The sequence below is a fragment of the Saccopteryx bilineata genome, chromosome X (assembly GCF_036850765.1).
Source record: "Saccopteryx bilineata isolate mSacBil1 chromosome X, mSacBil1_pri_phased_curated, whole genome shotgun sequence".
In the NCBI taxonomy this organism is placed as follows: domain Eukaryota; kingdom Metazoa; phylum Chordata; class Mammalia; order Chiroptera; family Emballonuridae; genus Saccopteryx; species Saccopteryx bilineata.
The window spans coordinates 7,884,947-7,902,804 of NC_089502.1; the positions used below are offsets into that span (position 1 = coordinate 7,884,947).

General features: G+C 36.8%; 1 protein-coding gene and 1 pseudogene across 3 annotated transcripts in view; one reads left to right on the forward strand and one right to left on the reverse strand.

Moving 5' to 3' along the window:
• LOC136316972 (integrator complex subunit 6-like) overlaps nt 1-17,858 on the reverse strand; it is a 482,266-nt gene that overhangs the window by 362,650 nt on the left and 101,758 nt on the right. The gene's annotated exons all lie outside the window — the stretch shown is intronic.
• Nucleotides 10,177-10,742, forward strand: LOC136317353 (cAMP-responsive element modulator pseudogene; annotated as a pseudogene).

Genomic DNA, 17,858 nt, shown 5'->3' on the forward strand with positions numbered 1-17,858 from the left:
ACCCCCAAATGACTCACCATCAGGTCAGGGAGGAAAGACATTATACTGCCCTCTTGCACCTGCAGTCACCATGATATTCTGAAGAGAAACATTCTGGGAACCTCTAGGAAACTGCATGATCTTTCTTTCTGAAACCCTCTCGTTATAGCCTAATCCTGTTGGCTGAACATTCTTTTTTTATTTATAAATTAAATTGAACAGGATGATATTAATAAGAGTACATAAGTTTCAGGTAAACATTTCTGTAACATTTGAACTGTTGATTGTGTTGTGTGCCCATTGCCCAGGGTCAAATCATTTTCCATCACCATATATTTGTCCCTCTTTTCTCCCCTCCCTCTGGTAACCACTGCACTTTTATCTATGTCCATGAGCCAGTTTTATATCCCACCTATCTGTGAAATCACATAGTTCTTAGCTTTAACTGATCTACTTATTTTACTTGTTATACAAAGTTCATCCATATTGTCATAAATGGCAAGATATCATCATTTCTTATGGCTGAGTAGTATTTCACTGTGTATATATATATACACAATATATATATACACACCACACCTTTATCCAATCCTCTACCAAGTGAAACTTTGGGTGTTTCCATATCTTGTACACCGTGAATAATGCTGTGATGAACATGGGGGTGCATGTGTCTTTGTGTACAAATGTTTCTTGAGTTTTTTTGGATAGATATCTGGTGGAGGGATTGCTGGGTGATATGGTAATTCTATTCTTAATTTTTTGTGGTACCACAATACTGTCTTCCATAATGGCTATACCAGTTTACATTCCCACCAGCAGTGAATGAGGGTTCCTTTTGCTCCCCCAATTCTCCAACACTTGTTATTATTATCTGTCTTGTTTATAACAGCCAATTTAACAGGTGTGAGGTGGTATCTCCTTGTAGTTTTCATTTGCATTTCTCTAATAGCTAGTGAAGATGAGCATCTTTTCATATATCTATTTGTTGTTTGTATGTCTTCATGGAAGTGTCTGTTCAGATCCTCTCCTCATTTTTTAATTGGATTGTTTGCTTGTTTGTCGCTGAGCTTTGTGAGTTCTTTATATATTTTGGATATTAACCCCTTATCAGAGCTGTTTGTGAATCTCAACTCCCATTACATTGGCTGTGTTTTTGTTTTGTTGCCAGTTTGTTTTGCTGTGCAGAATATTTTTAGTTTAATATACTCTCATTTATATATATTTTTTCCTCTACTTCCCTTGCCTTTGGGGTCAAATTCATAAATTGTTCCCTATAGCCAAGGTCCAGAAGTTTAGTACCTATGTTTTCTTCTATGTAGTTTATTATTTCATATCTTATATTTAGACCTTTGATACATTTTGAATTAATTTTTGTGCAGGAGGACAACCTGTAGTCAATTTTCATCTTTTTGCATGAGGCTTTCCAGTTTTCCTAGTGCCATTTATTGAAAAGATTTTCTTTTGTGCATTTTGTGTTTGGGCTCCTTTGTCAAAGATTATTTGTCCATATGTATGTGGCTTTATTTGTGAGCTCTTGATTCTGTTCCATTGGTCTGTATGTCTGTTTTTCTACCAATTCCTTGCTTTTTGATTATTGTAGCTCTGTAGTATAATTTGAAGTCAGGTAGTATGATACCTCCAGCTTTATTCATTTATCTTAGGACTGCTTTGGCTATTCAGGATTTTTTATAGTTCCATACAAATCTGGTGATTTTTTGTTCTATTTCTTTTAAAAATGCCATTGGGCCTGACCAAGTGGTGGTGCAGCAGATAGAGCATCAGACTGGAATGCGGAGGACCCAGGTTTGAGACCCCAAGGTCACCAGCTTGAGGGCAGGCTCATCTGGTTTGAGCACAGCTCACCAGCTTGGACCCAAGGTCGCTGGCTTGAGCAAGGGGTTAGTTGGTCTGCTGAAGGCCCACGGTCAAGGCACATATGAGAAAGCAATTAATGAACAACTAAGGTGTCACAAGGAAAAACTGATGATTGATGCTTCTCATCTCTCTCTGTTCCTGTGTGTCTGTCTGTATCCCTCTTTCTCTCTCTCTCTGTCTCTGTGTAAAAAAAAAAAGACATTGGAATTTTAATGGGGATTGCATTCAATTTGTATATTGCTTTGGGTAATATGGCCATTTTAAATATGTTCATTCTTTCCATCCATGAACATGGGATATTTTTCCATTTCTTTCAGTAGTACTTTATAATTTTCAATATAAAGGTTCTTCTCATCCTTTGTTAAGTTTATTCCTAGGTTGAGTCTTTGAGGTTTTGTATATACAGGATCATGTCATTTGGAAATAATAATACCTTAACCTCTTTCCCAACATGGATGCCTTTTATTTCTTTATCTTGCCTGATTGCTCCTGCTAAGAGTTTCAGAAGTATGTAAAATAATAGTTGAGAGAGTGAGCAGCCTTGTCTTTTTCTTGATTTTAGAGGAAAAACTTTCAGTTTTACACCATTTATTTAGTATGATATTGCCTGATGGTTTGTCATATATGGCCTTTATTATGTTGAAGTACTTTTCTTCTATACCCATGTTAAGTGTTTAAAAATAAATAGCTGTTGTATCTTATCAAATGCCTTTTCTGCATCTATTGATAGGATCATATGATTTTTTTTTTAAGATGAAGCTGGAAATGGGCAGAGCCAGTCAGACAGACTCCCGCATGCGCCCAACCAGGATCCACCCGGCACGCCCACCAGGGGCGACGCTCTGCCCACCAGGGGACGATGCCCTGCCCCTCCAGGGCGTCATTCTGCAGCGACCAGAGCCACCCCAGCTCCTGTGGCAGAGGCCAAGGGGCCATCCCCAGCACCCGGGCCATCCCCGCTTCAATGGAGCCTCGGCTGCAGGAGGGGAAGAGAGAGACAGAGAGGAAGGAGCGGGTGGGGGTGGAGAAGCAAATGGGTGCTTCTCCTATGTGCCCTGGCCGGGAATCGAACCCGGGTCCCCCGCACGCCAGGCCAACGCTCCACCGCTGAGCCAACCAGCCAGGGCCGGATCATATGATTTTTGTCCTTTGTTTTATTGATATGGTTTATTACATTGATCAATTTGCATATATTGTACCATTCTTGTGCTCCAGGACTGAATCCCACCCAATCATAATGTATTATTTTTAAATGTGTTTTTGTATTCGATTTGCTAGTATTTTGTTTAGGATTTTTGCATCTCTATTTATTAGAGACACTGGTCTGTAGTTTTCTCTGTGTTGCTTTTGCCTGATTTTGCTATCAGGGTATGTTGACTTCATAAAATGTGTTAGGGAGTATTGCTTCTTCTATTTTTTGGAAGACTTTGAGAAGGATACATGTAAAAACTTCTTTGAATGTGTGGTACACTTCACTAGTATAGCCTACTGGCCCTGAACTTTTGTTTCTGGGGTGGTTTTTGATAGTTGTTTCTATTTCCTCCCTGCTTATATGCCTATTTAGGTTTTCCACTTCTTCGTGATTCAGTTTAAGAAGATTGTATTGTTCTAGGAACTTAGCCATTTCTTCTACATTGTTGAATTTGGTGGCATATAATCTTTCATATTATTCTAATATGACCCTCTTGTATATCTGTGATGTCTGTTAATTTCTCTTTTGTTCTTTGTTTTTATGAGTAATTTCTCCTTTTCCCTTGGTGAGTGTAGCCAGTGATTTGTCCATTTTCTCGATCTTTTCAAAGAACCGGCTCATTGTTGTAATATTGTTTCTATAGATTTTTTATTCTCTACTTTATTTCTTCTCTAATTTTTACTATTTCCTTTCTCCTGCGGACTTTGGTTTGCCTTTGTTCTTATTTTTCTAGTTCTTTAAGATGTAATGTTAGGTTGTTTACTTGGGATCTCTTGTTTCTTGATATAAGCCTATAATGATATTAACTTTCCTCTTCTTATTGCTCTCTCTGCATCCCAGAAGTTTTTATATGTCATGTTGTCATTCTCAGTTGTCTGTATATATACTTTTTTTGGGTATTTTTCTGAAGTGAGAAGCAGGGAAGCAGAGAGACAGACTCCTGCATGCGCCCGACCAGGATCCACCTGGCATGCCCACTAGGGGGTGATGCTCTGTTCATCTTGGGCATTGCTCCATTGCAACTGGGGTCATTCTAGCCCTGAGGTGGAGGCCATGGAACTATCCTCAGCCTCCAGGCCAACTTTGCTCCAATGAAGCCTTGGTTGTGGGAGGGGAAAAGAGTGATAGAGATAAATGAAAAGGGGAAGGATGGAGAAGCAGATGGGCACTTCTCCTGTGTACCCAGACCAGGAATCAAACCTGGGACTTCCACATGATGAGCCAACACTCTATTGCTGAGCTAGATGGCCAGGGCCTATATATATCTTTTGATCTTTGCTTCTGTTTCTTCTTTGACCCAATCATTTTTTTTAGAAATATGTTGTTTAATTTCCACAGTTTTGTAGGTTTTTTTTTTTTTTTTTTTTTTTTGCAGTTGAATTCTAATTTCAAAGTCTTATTCTCAGAAAATATGCTTGGTATAATATCAGTCTTCCTGAACTTGTTGATGTTAGTTTTGTGACCCAACATATCTTTGAAAATGTTCCATGAACACTGGAAATACATGTATAATCTGATATTCTAGCATTTAATGTGCTGCAAATATCTATCATGTCCATTTGGATTAGTGTGTCATTTAAGGCCGATATTTCTTTATTGATTTTCTGTTTGGATCATCTATCTAAAACCATCAATGGTGTGTTGAGCTCTGCAACTATGACTGTGTTTTTGTCTGTTTCCTCTTTTGTGTGCTGTTAGAAGATGTCTTATATATATTTGTACACCTTGATTCAATGCATATATATTAAGAAGAGTTATGTCTTCTTGATATACTGTTCCCTTTATCATTATTAAATGTACATCTTTGTCTCTTGTTACCTTTGTTGTCTTGACGTCAGCATTGTCAGGGATTAGTATGGCTACACCTGCTTTTCTTTGGGTATTATTTGTTTGGAGAACCATTTTTACCTTTTACTTTAAGTCTACTTTTGTCCTTGCAGCTAAGATATGTTTCCTGAAGGCAGCATATTGTTGAGTTTTGCATTTTAATCCAATCTTCTTTTCTGTTCCTCTTTATTGTTGAGTTCAGTTCATTTACATTTAGGGTAATTATTGACACTGGAGTATTTCCTATAGCCATTTTATGTTTTGTTTTCTACTACCTCTGTGTCTCTTTTGGTTCTACTTTGTGTTTCTGTCAGTTGTTTTTGTTTGGTGATAGTCTATACTTCTTTCCTCTGGTTCCTCTTTTTTTAAGCTATGTGTTTCAGTATTGTTTTTTGTTGTTGTTGTTGTTGGTGGTGGTGGTGGTGGTTAACATTAGGCTATTAAGAAAAAATTTTCATAAATATAAGGGTCCCTTATCTTATGAGTGACTCTACGCTCCATCCTCCTTAGGTATGACAGATCTTTATACTCTCCCCTTTTATGTTATTGTCACAGGTTATCCTTATTTATATTGTAAACTTGTGGAGCTTTTACTTGTAGTTTTGTTTTGTTTTGTTCTTAGTATCCAGTGGAGTAACCCCCTTGAGGATTTCCTGAACTGAGAGTTTTCTGGTGATAAATTCCCTCAGCTTCTGTATGTCTAGAAAAGTTTTTATATCACCTTTGTATGTGAAGGATAACTTTAATGGATATAATATTCTTGGCTGGTAACTCCTCTCTTTCAGAACTTTGAATGTTTGGGTCCACTCTCTTCTGGTTTGTAGAGTTTCTGTTGAGAAATCTGATGATACCCTGATGAGCCTTCCTTTATAGTTATGTTCTTTTCCCTAGCTGCCATAAGGAGTCCTTCTTTGTCATTGATTTTTGAATATTTTATTCCAATGTGCTTGTAGAATGCCTGTTTAGGTTTAGACAACCTGGCATTCTGTTTGCTTCTTGGATTCAATGATCTGATTCTTTCCTTAGGCTTGGGAAATTCTCATCAATTATTTGTTTGAATAGGCTCTACATTCTCATCTCCCTCTCTTCTTCTGATATACCCATTATTTTTATATTGCTCTTTCTGATGGAGTCAAAGAATTCTCATAGAACTCTATCACTTTTTAAAATTCATGAGTCTCTCTTTTCTTACCTATGTATCATCTCTAGTTGCCTATGTCACTGATTTTCTTCTCTAACTGGCCTGTTTTATTAGCTAAAGTTGCTAATTCATTGTTCAATTTATGTATTAAGTTCTTCAGCTGTTTTTAAATTTTCAGTCTCCTTGATGAAGTACTCATTTTGTTCATGAATTTGTTTGCTGAGCTCATTAAATTTCCCATCAGTGTTTTATTGCATCTCATTGAGTATTTTCAAAACTTCAATTTTGAGTTCTCTATTATTTAACTCCAATGTTTCCATGTGATTTAGTTTGCTTTCTGGAGATATTTTATTTTCTTCCTGAACTGTGTTTCTTTCTTGGTTAGCCATGGTATAGTTTTCCTCTGCCTTGATGGCATTTGAGCATTGTATTGTTAAGAAATTAAAAAAACAACTACAAAAATAAAAACAAAAATACAAGAGAAAAACCCCAAGAAAACAGAACAAACCCAAAGAAAATAATACTCAAAAACAAACAAAAGACCCACCAAAAATAAATAAAAGAAAAAATGCAAAGGCAGTGACATTCCAGTTCCAAGAGGATTTTCTGTGTTTTTTTTTATTCCCATAGGTGGCACTGTATTACAAGTTTTAGCTGTAGGAAATTCCCAGGTTGACCTCCATAGAGACGTTGTCTGATAATGGAGGCTGTGCTGCATTTGCAATGATGGGTGGGGTATGTAGTGAGGGCTTTATGGCCTTAACAGTTTCAATCTGAGGCCTCTGGGTGATCCTCCTCATGTCTCAACAGATCACGGTATGAGAGACGGGGCACTTCTCTTCAGGGGGAAGAGAGGCCCTGTATTATTAACGTTGGGCTATGTCTCTGCCACAGTTCATACCCCACAAGGGAAGGGAGGTGAGATATGAGAGGCTTGGGGGCCGCACCTTGTATTTCTTTGTCTCTGTCCTGAGTGCAGGCGGCCAGCAGTCTGCAAGAACACTAGCCATAAGCCCCTCATTCTGCCACCTCTTTGTTTCAGTACCTCTGCAACTGACCCCCCCCCCCAAGTCTCTCTGCTTCTCCTAGCAGAAAAAGATCCAGTCACTCCATTCTCCCCTCTCTGAAGCCCCTGCAGATTAAAGCCTAGACAGTCTGGGCTTTTTCCCTCGCCAGAACTTGACTGTGAATACTTTTCTTTTTGCTCCTCATTTTCACCCTTCCCACCTTTAGTTGATTCAATTCACAGATCTTTTCAGGCAAGCCTGGGAGCCCATCTGGGATTTCTTCAAACTGCCATTATAGCTGTTCAGTTTGTTGAAATTTCAAGGGGAGAGATCAAGGGTATTTTTCATGCTGTCATTACTCTTGACATCCAGAACATTCTTATAAAGAACCAAAGTTCATGGCCCTGGCTGGTTGGCTCAGCAGTAGAATGTTGGCCCAGCTTGTGTAAGTTCCAGGTTTGATTCCCAGTCAGGGCACACAGGAGAAGTGTCAATCTGCTTCTCCACCTCTCCCCTTCTCATTTCTCTCTCTCTCTCTCTTCCCCTCCTTCAGCCAAGGCTCCATTGGAGAAAGTTAGCCCTGGTGCTGAGGCTGGCACCATGGCTTCGCCTCAGGTGCAAAAATGGCTCCAATTGCAATGGAGCAGCAGCCCCAGATGGGGAGAGCATCTACCCCTAGTACGCTTGCCAGGTGGATCCCAGTTTGGCACATGCAGCAGTCTGTCTCTGCCTTCTCACTTCAGAAAAATACAAAAAAAGAGAAAACAACCAAAGCTCACACTTAAATCTTGGGCAGCCTGTGCTTTCCCCCCCCCCTAGTCATCTGTGAATATATTAAATGAATATTCAATACTGTGACACTAAGAAATGACTGTCACAGCTCATCTCTTAGTCTGTTCTTAGTATTAGTATCTGTTTACTCAACCCTCTGACTCTGGAATTTTAACTACTGAGATTGGGCATGGTAGTAGATTCTTTTCTCACCAGAATGAGGTATAGGTTGATCTCTACCCAGCTTGCATCTTTTCTAGCTTGCATTGTAAGACAGGACTTCTCAAACAACAAGAAAAATCCAAGTTCAAATTTTTAAGAGTCCAAAGATATTAAAATATTATATATTTTTCTTCTGAATGAGTGATATCAATCTCAATCCCCAACAGACATGATGCATTGATTTTCAAAAACAAAATTTTATCTCCAAGGATTACCTGGCAGCTTGATTCTTATATTAGAGAACCACTTTACAATCAAAGAATATATAACTACTGAGTCACTGAAGAATTTTTCTAGATTTTTATTTGAAATAAATAATATGAGTAGTTCATGTTGAATGTATGCAGACTCTTACTACTGCACTCAGAATTTCCTTTCAACAGAGCAATGGCATGTTCCATCCATGATCTTTCTCCTGGATACTCCTACCATAATCTTCACCTTTTGATATGGCCTGCATTTTGAAGTGCTACTTTGTGAAGGGAAGAATGTCCAAGATGAATAATAATACTCTGTACTTCATGCCAGACCCTTTTTCATTCCTACTACCTGCTTCTTTACACATCTTTTCACCTTTTCAAAACAAAATTTCTTTAATCTTCAGTCTTACCAAAGCTCATGCTATGACTCCTACATAAACTGACCGAGATTTCATGTTTCTAGAGAAGTGAAAAAAATAAAATAGAGAACACGAACCACCCTTCTAAATGCAGCTTTGACATTATCCTTTAACTGCTCCAGCTGCTGAAGAACTAGGAAGTTGAATAAATCTCTTTCTGTTGTGTCCACCACACCTTGTATGAGTGATGAATTCAAACCCAAATGCTTTCTCTATCTACCTTAACAATCTTCAGGGTCCACGTAGACCTCCGTCTTTGACATACCGAGTTCTGAACAATAAAATCCCCAAGCTTTGAACTCTTGTTTTCCCTTAGTGGGAATTGAATTAACTTTATCACATCACTACATTCTGATTCACATCTTTAAAGGCTCCTAAGATTAAGAGCATCAGATAGCTCTTGGATTAGTATAGCTCTACCAATGTTTCATACACAAGGTGAGGACTCACCCTTACGGGTAAAAGTGGGACTGAAAACTCAATTTTTTCATGTGATGCCAGAAAGCTTCAGTACACGTTATAGTAAAAAAGCATGTCTACAGATTTAGCTGCCAAACATCTAACATATGAAGAAATTGATTTACCCTTAAGAAAATGGTTCATTCTCCCCTAATCTAGGAGAATGCTGGGCATTCAGTTGCATTTACAGATGCCAATTAGGATTCAAAGTTCACCAGCTTGGAAAAGGATTAAGTTTCACTGGAAGACACAACATGAAGCTGACCTTGGCAAAGGTTTAAAAGTGAAATAAGTATGAGGATGTTCAGTGGAATAAGTTTAAGGTTTATTATAAGAATGACAATACCTGGAACTTTTATTGACCAGGATGTTACCAAATTCAAGGGGTTCACCACTTGGAATATTCTATTCAAGAATGAGACATAGCTGTCAATAGATAGTTTTATTTACTTGCAGCAGGTAAAGAAGACAGGGGATTCACATCTAAAGCTTTGTCTTCTACTGTGAGGCTTAGCCATTTCTTATATACAATATTTGGTTAATTATATGTTGATTTCTTCTTTGAGGTTAGTTAATATTATCCAGTTGGGATTCCTGTTAGTTAATATTATCCAGCTGCTCATCAGTTGCAGCTGTAGCTGCAAAATACTGTACTACATTTTATTATTTAGCAAGAATAGCATTTAGTAAGAAGAGCCCAGACCTTCATTCAGATCCTTGTCCTGTCTAATAAGGAGACACAAAACATTAAGGCAAAGAGTCAAACAATGTTAGTGCCTAGTGTGTGGCAACAGCATAAAAAATTACTACTACAGAATCCAACTAGGCAGAGAAGCCAGCTGCACAACAGAGGTGATCGGGGGCTACATGGGGCTGACTGCAATAGGATACTGTGTAGTGGTGAAGCTCCCGAAGACCTGGGGGCTCATCATTTCCACCTTGCCCTATCTGTAATCAGTGGGGTGGTCTGCTACAGAAATCACATCATAGACAGTTATATGTAGAAAGAAGGGGAAGGAGCCAATCATTTATTACAAATGTCTTAATAATGAACAAATGTAGAAGGAAAAATATATTAAGACAAATGGTCAGGGAAACAATTGAATCCCAGCAGGATGGAAGAGATTCTGTGTAATATTCCATGACAGAGAGCAAATCTGCTCAGATGCCGACTCAGACTGATAAAAATTCAATCTCTGCATTCTGTACCTAGATCAGGTACCAGAAGCAGCTCCACAGCTGTAACTCTAGTGTAATTGCCCTCAAGCCAAACCATACTTGTCCAGGGAGTAATTGAGACACTACAAACATCAGTTTTTCAGTTGCCACAAATACAAACTGGCCAAGTAGCAGCAATTGGAGAAGCAGGTGAATCTGCAGAATCAAAAGGTGTAATCAAACCTCATAAATATAGACAAATCATTTCACAAAGAACTTTTATTAAAATATTCTGACTGAACTTTCCTCTGATGTGCCTGGTGTTTCTAAGACTGAAGAAGAAAAATTGGAGGAGTGAGGAATACCACTTGACAACATTACCATGGGATTAGGTTACCAACTAGCATATATCAGATTGGAACGGGGCAATACAGTATGCATGCTGGGATAAGATTTGATACAATGCCAGATTTAAGTCTTCTCCAGTTATAGCAAAGAAATACAGGTTTTGGCATTAAATTGTTTTATTTAAAACTGTATCATTAATACCTAACCTGTGTATTATAAAATGAAAACTACATTTTTTTGTTAAAGTGAGAAATTTTTTATATCTATCACATACCTTTAAAAAGTTAAAATTTTGTTACTAAATATAGAAGGCAATTCAGAGTAAAAATAAACAAGGATCAGTTTTTCCTATTTATATGTTTGTTTGTATTTATCTCTTGTAAAAGTTTAAAACTTATTTTTGTTGTCTTTATGATGCATGCAAACATGGTAAGACACAAATGTCTTTACTTGTTTCTTGTTGGCTTTTGTTACCAGAAATTATAAATCCTACTTACTCATCTAGAAGAAGTACATTTGTTTTCTAAATTATGTTTTAAGTGTAATTATGTTTTCACTGCTCTCTACTAAATTAATTTGTGCTGCAGTATTTTTCCCAAAAGAGAATGGGAAGATTATTTTTTACCATAACAGTCAGACAAATCATTGTATTTAAAATATTAATAACTAAACAGAAAGTCACATTTAGTTTTTCTAAGTGACTTACATGAATTATATTAAGGGTCAGGGTGAGACAACAAGCATAGATGACACGTGAATAAAACTGGAGTTCAATATTTGATAACAAGCATATAGATCTGACTAATACAGGAGTAGTCAACCTTTTTATACCTACCGCCCACTTTTGTATCTCTGTTAGTAGTAAAATTTTCTAATCGCCCACCGGTTCCACAGTAATGGTTATTTATAAAGTAGGGAAGTAACTTTATAAAATTTATAAAGCAGAGTTACAGCAAGTTAAAGCATATAATAATAATTACTTACCAAGTACTTTATGTCAGATTTTTGCTAAGTTTGGCAGAATAAATCTTTATAAAACAACTTACTCTACTTAAATCTATCTTTTTATTTATACTTTGGTTGCTCTGCTACCGCCCACCATGAAAGCTGGAACGCCCACTAGTGAGAGGTAGGGACCAGGTTGACTACCACTGGACTAATGGAATAATTTCACTTTCAAGCATGAAACAATACACTGTAGCAAAGTTAAGATTCAGTTCGAAACCACAAACACAAAGACAAATATTTGTTTCATGTGAGACAAAAACCGGAAATTTTCACTGAGAATGGTTATGGTTCATTGTGAGATACCATGTGTGAAGACTGCCAGAATAAGGCTCTTCTCAGTGTGAGAAACAATCCTGAATAAGACTGTTTGAATGAGGTTAAAGTTCACTGGGCAACACAAGCAATTAGATGCTGCTCAAATAATATTATGTTTCAGTTTAACACAACAAGCATAACAATGAATGCCAGAGTGAAGTTATTTATCAGTGTGAGACAAAAAGCATCAAGCTGACTGCTGAATGAGGTTAGGTTTGATATGCAACAAAAAGAAAGAAGATCACTGGGGGGGGGATTTAAAATTCAGTGTGAACAACTACCATAAACATGGCTACTGGAATAAGGTAAAGACTTAGAGTGTGACAACAAGCTAGAACATAATTGTGGGAATAGGATAACATTCAGCATGGCACAACAACCAAGAAAATGAATGACAGATTATGGTTAAGTGTAAAAGTGAGACAGTAGTATGACAATGACCATTGGAATAAGGTTAAAATTTAGTGTGAGACAATGATGATGACAGCTGGAATAAGTTTAGTGTCTTATAACAACTATGAGGATGACCACTGGAATAAGTTTGTTTCAGTGTGTGACAACAAGCATGATGATGAATACTGAAAAAGACAATTATTCAGTGTGAGACAACAGACACAAATACTACTACTTCAAATAATTATATTGCAGTATGAGAACAAGAATGAAGATGACTACTGCAATAAAGTTAAGAAGTATAGACTCTACTATGGAGCAAGTCAGAAGTACCAAGGAGTGAACCAGCCACTACTGGTAATTCTTGTCTCTAGAGACCCAGGGAAGGGATTTCAACATCATCTTTAATGATGGCACAGGGGATGAAAAGAGGAGGCTGTGCTCTGCCAATCCCCCAACCAATGCACACTAAATAGAGAGGCACTAACTTGTCTGGCTGGTCTTGGCAATTAGTTCTGTTTTCACTCTTCATGCTACAAGCCCATGGGCTGACCAGTACTGTACTTTTCCCATCAACAGTTCTTGAAATAGATGACTGTTATATATGCTATGCACATATGATTATCTTTACATGCTATGTGTCCTTTAAGGCTGACACTTACAGACTGCATTACCTGTGGTCCCATGCTCTCTGTCTGGTAGTTAGGTTTGGCCACTGGTAAGCAACTTCATGAAATTCAAGGTTAGAAGAGTAAAGGAAAGGTGTTTACTTCTTACCACAACCTTTACTGACAGTGTGTCTCTGATAGTGGTTGTGTCCCTTCCCAATTGTAGCTCCTGGTGAGTGGCCCTTCCTCCATGAATCTAGACCAGTGGTAGTCAACCTGGTTCTTACCACCCACTAGTGGGCATTCCAGCTTTCATGGTGGGCTGTAATAGAGCAACCAAAGTATAAATAAAAAGATAGATTTAAGTAGAGTAAGTTGTTTTATAAAGATTTATTCTGCCAAACTTAGCAGAAATCTGACATAAAGTACTTGGTAAGTAATTATTATTATATGCTTTAACTTGCTGTAACTCTGCTTTATAAATTTTATAAAGTAAAGTTACTTCTCTACTTTATAAATCACCATTACTGTGGAACTGGTGGACAGTTAGAAAATTTTACTACTAACAGAGATACAAAAGTGGGCGGTAGGTATAAAAAGGTTGACTACCCCTGATCTAGACTAACAGAATATAGTATAGATGAGTAGTTGCTGGTGTGGAAATAAGGAAAGGCTGGGAGGAAGAAATTATAAAAGGGCATGAGGAGACATGAAGGTGATGGATGTATTCACTTCATTGCATTGATGGCTTCAAGAGGGTATACCTTGGTCAAAACATATTAAATTATAAACTATAAATATGCTCCATGTATTGTATGCTAATTATGGTCTGCCTCAATAAAGGTGCTTAAAAATGAAATGAATATTGTCTCTTACTCATGTAATACACACACAGTTTTTTTATGTTGGAGGATGAAAGTTTTCTCTCTGTATGAAGACACTTCCTGCAGATCCACTCTCCTACTCTCTGGCATTGTGAGCCAGAAGCTGCCACTCTGACCCACTAGAAGAAATCCAAAAATTATCTTGAAATGAACAACAGATCAAAATGCAAAACAAAATTATAAGATTTTAAAAATAAAGCATAGGAGAAGATCTTGATAACTTTGGGACAGGCACATATTTTTTCAAAGGAACAAAACCCAAGAACCAGAAAGAAAATACTGATAAATTTTATCAAAATAAAAAACTTCTGGTCTTTGAAATTTATATTGGGAAAATCAGTAGGCAAGCCATAGACTGGGAGAAAATATATATTTGCAAAATATATATCCTGTAGAAGCTTTGTATCTCAATATATCTCACAACTGTTGGGGAGAGGAATAATCCCCCCCTTCTTCTTTAGCTCTTGCAGATGGACTAGTAATAAAATAATAAAGTAAAATTAACCAGAATAAAATCAATTGAATATAGGTGCATGGGAAAATCACAATATGATGCTCAAAATATAAAATGAGGCTCAAATAAATTATGTAACCAGGCAACTTTTTATACTTTTTAAAGAAAGAAACAATAAAATTGTGAGAAATTGACAAGACAAAAAAAAGTTAGTGCTCATTAGAAAGGAATCTAAGCGAAGTTTGAATACTCATTAATGATGAATTTAAAGACATTCACAAGTGAAGGGAATCTAAGAGAATGGGTTGCCAGCAGACCTATCCTTAAAGACGGGCTAAAGGAAATTCTCTATCTGGAAAGGAAATTGTAGCACAAGGATGAAAGGACGTCATGAAAGAAAACAAGCTGATGAAGTGAGTAAAAGTCATGGTCAGTATAATAGAATAATCACCTCATATGAATTTTTAAGATCATGTTCTATGGTTAAAGCAAAAACTATAACATCATCTGATGTAGGTTCAGAATACATAGAGGAAATACTTAAAAGTTATTCATACAGGTTGGCAAAAGTAGGTTTACAGTTGCGGGCACCTGAAAGTTTATTTTTGTATTATTATTTACCATTTATTGTATTACTGCCATACAAGTAACTGTAAACCTAATTTTGCCCCCACTCTCTTTCTTAATTAATTGATTAATTAATTAATTAATTTAAATTTATTTTGGCTTCACAGAAATTTTATTTTTATTTATTTTTAATTAAATTTTATTGGGGTGACTGGTTAAAATAACTATACAAGTTTCAGTGGCTCAATAATACATCGTATCTCCGTAGACCCTATGGTGTGTTCTCCCACCAAGTCAAGGCTTCATCCATTACCATTTAATACCCCTTATACCTTCCTGTACGTCGCCCCCCGGCAATCACCACATTGTTGATTGTATCCATAAGGGTTTCTTATTTTGTGGGCTTTTTCATTTTTTTTGCTCTGGCCACTCAACTACATAGAACTTTTTGATGGTGCATAACTATTTTTATGTCTCTGACTTCTGTTTTCTAATATTTTGATAATGATTTTACATATATATTTATTATATTGGCTAATTTTTTTAATTTTTAAATTTTATTTAGAAAATTAACTTTACAGGGTGCCATTGATCAATAAGAGTACATATGTTTTAGGTGAACATTTCTATAACATTTGAACTGTTGATTATGTTGTGTACTCATCACCCAAAGTCCAGTCATTTTCTATTAATTTATATTGGTCCCTCTTTACACCCTTCCCCCAATCTCCTCCCCATCCCTTTCTTCCAGTAACCACTTCACTTTTATCTATGTACATGAGTCTCAGTTTTCTATCCTATCTATGTGTAAAATTATACACTTCGTAGAGTTTTCTGATTTACTTATTTCACTCAGTCTAATGTTCTTAAGGTTCATCCATGTTGTTGTAAATATCATTATGTCATCATTTTTATGGCTCAGTATCCATTGTATATATATACCACATCTTTTATATCCAGTCCTCTATTGAGAGGCACTATGGTTGTTTCCATGTCTTGATCACTGTGAATAATGCTGTGATGAACATGGGGGTACATGTGTTTTTACATACCAATGTTTTTGAGTTTTGGGGGTAGATATCCAGGATAGGGGTGGCTAGGTCATATGGTAATTCTATTCTTAATTGTTTGAGGAACCACCATACTTTCTTCTATAATGGTTATACTAATTTGCATTCCCACCAGCAGTGGATGAGGGTTCCTTATTCTTCACAGCTTCTCTAACTCTTGTTACTACCTGCTTTATTAAAAATAGCCAATTTTAGTATCAATTTGCATTTCTTGAATAGTTAGTGAAGAAGAGCATTTTTCATATATCTGATGGCTAGTTGTATGTCCTCTTGGGAGAAGTGTCTGTTCACATCCTCTCCCCATTTTTTAATTGGATTGTTTACTTGTTTGTTGCTGAACTTTGGTGAGTTCTTTATATATTTTGGATATTTATCCCTTATCAGAGCTGTTGTTTGCAAATATCTTCTCCTATTTAGTTGGATTCCTATTTGGTTTTTTGTCAGTTTCCTTTGCTGTGCAGAAGCTTTTTAGTTTGATATAGTCATTCATTTATTTTTGCCTTTAGTTCCCTTGCTTTTGAGGTCAGATACATAAATTGTTCTCTACCGCCAAGGTCTCTACTGCCATGAGTTTAGTACCTGTGTTTTTTTCTATGTAATTTATTTTTTCAGATCTTATATCTAGGTCTTTGAACCATCTTGAATTTTTGCATAGGGGGACAATCTGTAGTCAAGTTTCATTCTTTTGCATGGGCTTTCCAATTTTCCCAGCACCTTTTATTGAAGAGGCTTTCTTCATTGTGTGTTTTTGGATCCTTTGTCAAAGATGATTTGTCCATATTATGTGGTTTTATTTCTGGGCTCTTGGTTCTGTTCCATTGGTCTGTATGTCTGTTTTTCTTGTTGAAATTGTGAAAGAAATTTTTTTTAAGTTCATTTTCCAATGTTTCATCGGAATAGCAGTGGAGTTTTGATATTGATTTTGTATCCTACAACATTACTGTATTGGTTTATTTAATTGTTTTTTGGTGTAATCTTTTGGGTTTTCTATATACAAGATCGTGTTATGTGCAAAAAGTGATACCTTTACTTTTTGTTTCCTGATATAGATGCCTTTTTTTTTTCTTGCCTGATCACTCTGGCTAAAACTTAAAGAACTATGTTGAATAAGAGTAGTGAGAGAGATCCTGGCCAGGCGGTGGTGCAGTGGATAGAGCATCAGACTGGGATGCAGAGGACCCAGGTTTGAGACCCCAAGGTCACCAGCTTGAGCACAGGCTCATCTGGTTTGAGCAAAGCTCACCAGCTTGGACCCAAGGTCGCTGGCTTGAGCAAGGGGTTACTCGGTCTGCTGAAGGTCCACGGTTAAGGGACAAGTGAGAAAACAATCAATGAACAACTAAGGTGTCACAACAAAAAACTGATGATTGATGCTTCTCATTTCTCTCCATTTCTGTCTGTCTGTCCCTGTCTATCCCTCTCTCTGACTCTCTCTCTCTCTGTCTCTGTAAGAAAAAAAAAGAGTAGTGAGAGGGGTAGCATTGTCTTGTTCCTGATTTTAAAGGAAAAGCCTACATTTTTTCACCATTTAGTATAATATTAGCTGATGGTTTGTCATATATGGCCTTTATTATGTTTCCTAATTTTCTTCTACTCTGATTTTATTGAGTGTTTTAAACATAGAGGGATGTTTTATCTTATCAAATGCCTTTTCTGAATCTATTGACAAGATCATTTGATTTTTGTTCTTGTGTTGTTGATGTGGTGTATTACATTGATTGATTCTGTACGTTGAACCATTCTTGTGCTCCTAGAATGAATCCCACTTGATTGTGGTGTATTATTTTTTTTTTAAATAAATTTTTATTAATGGTAATGGGATGACATTAATAAATCAGGGTACATATATTCAAAGAAAACATGTCTAGGTTATTTTGTCATCAAATTATGTTGCACACCCCTCGCCCAAAGTCAGATTGTCCTCCGTCACCCTCTATCTAGTTCTCTGTGCCCCTCCCCCT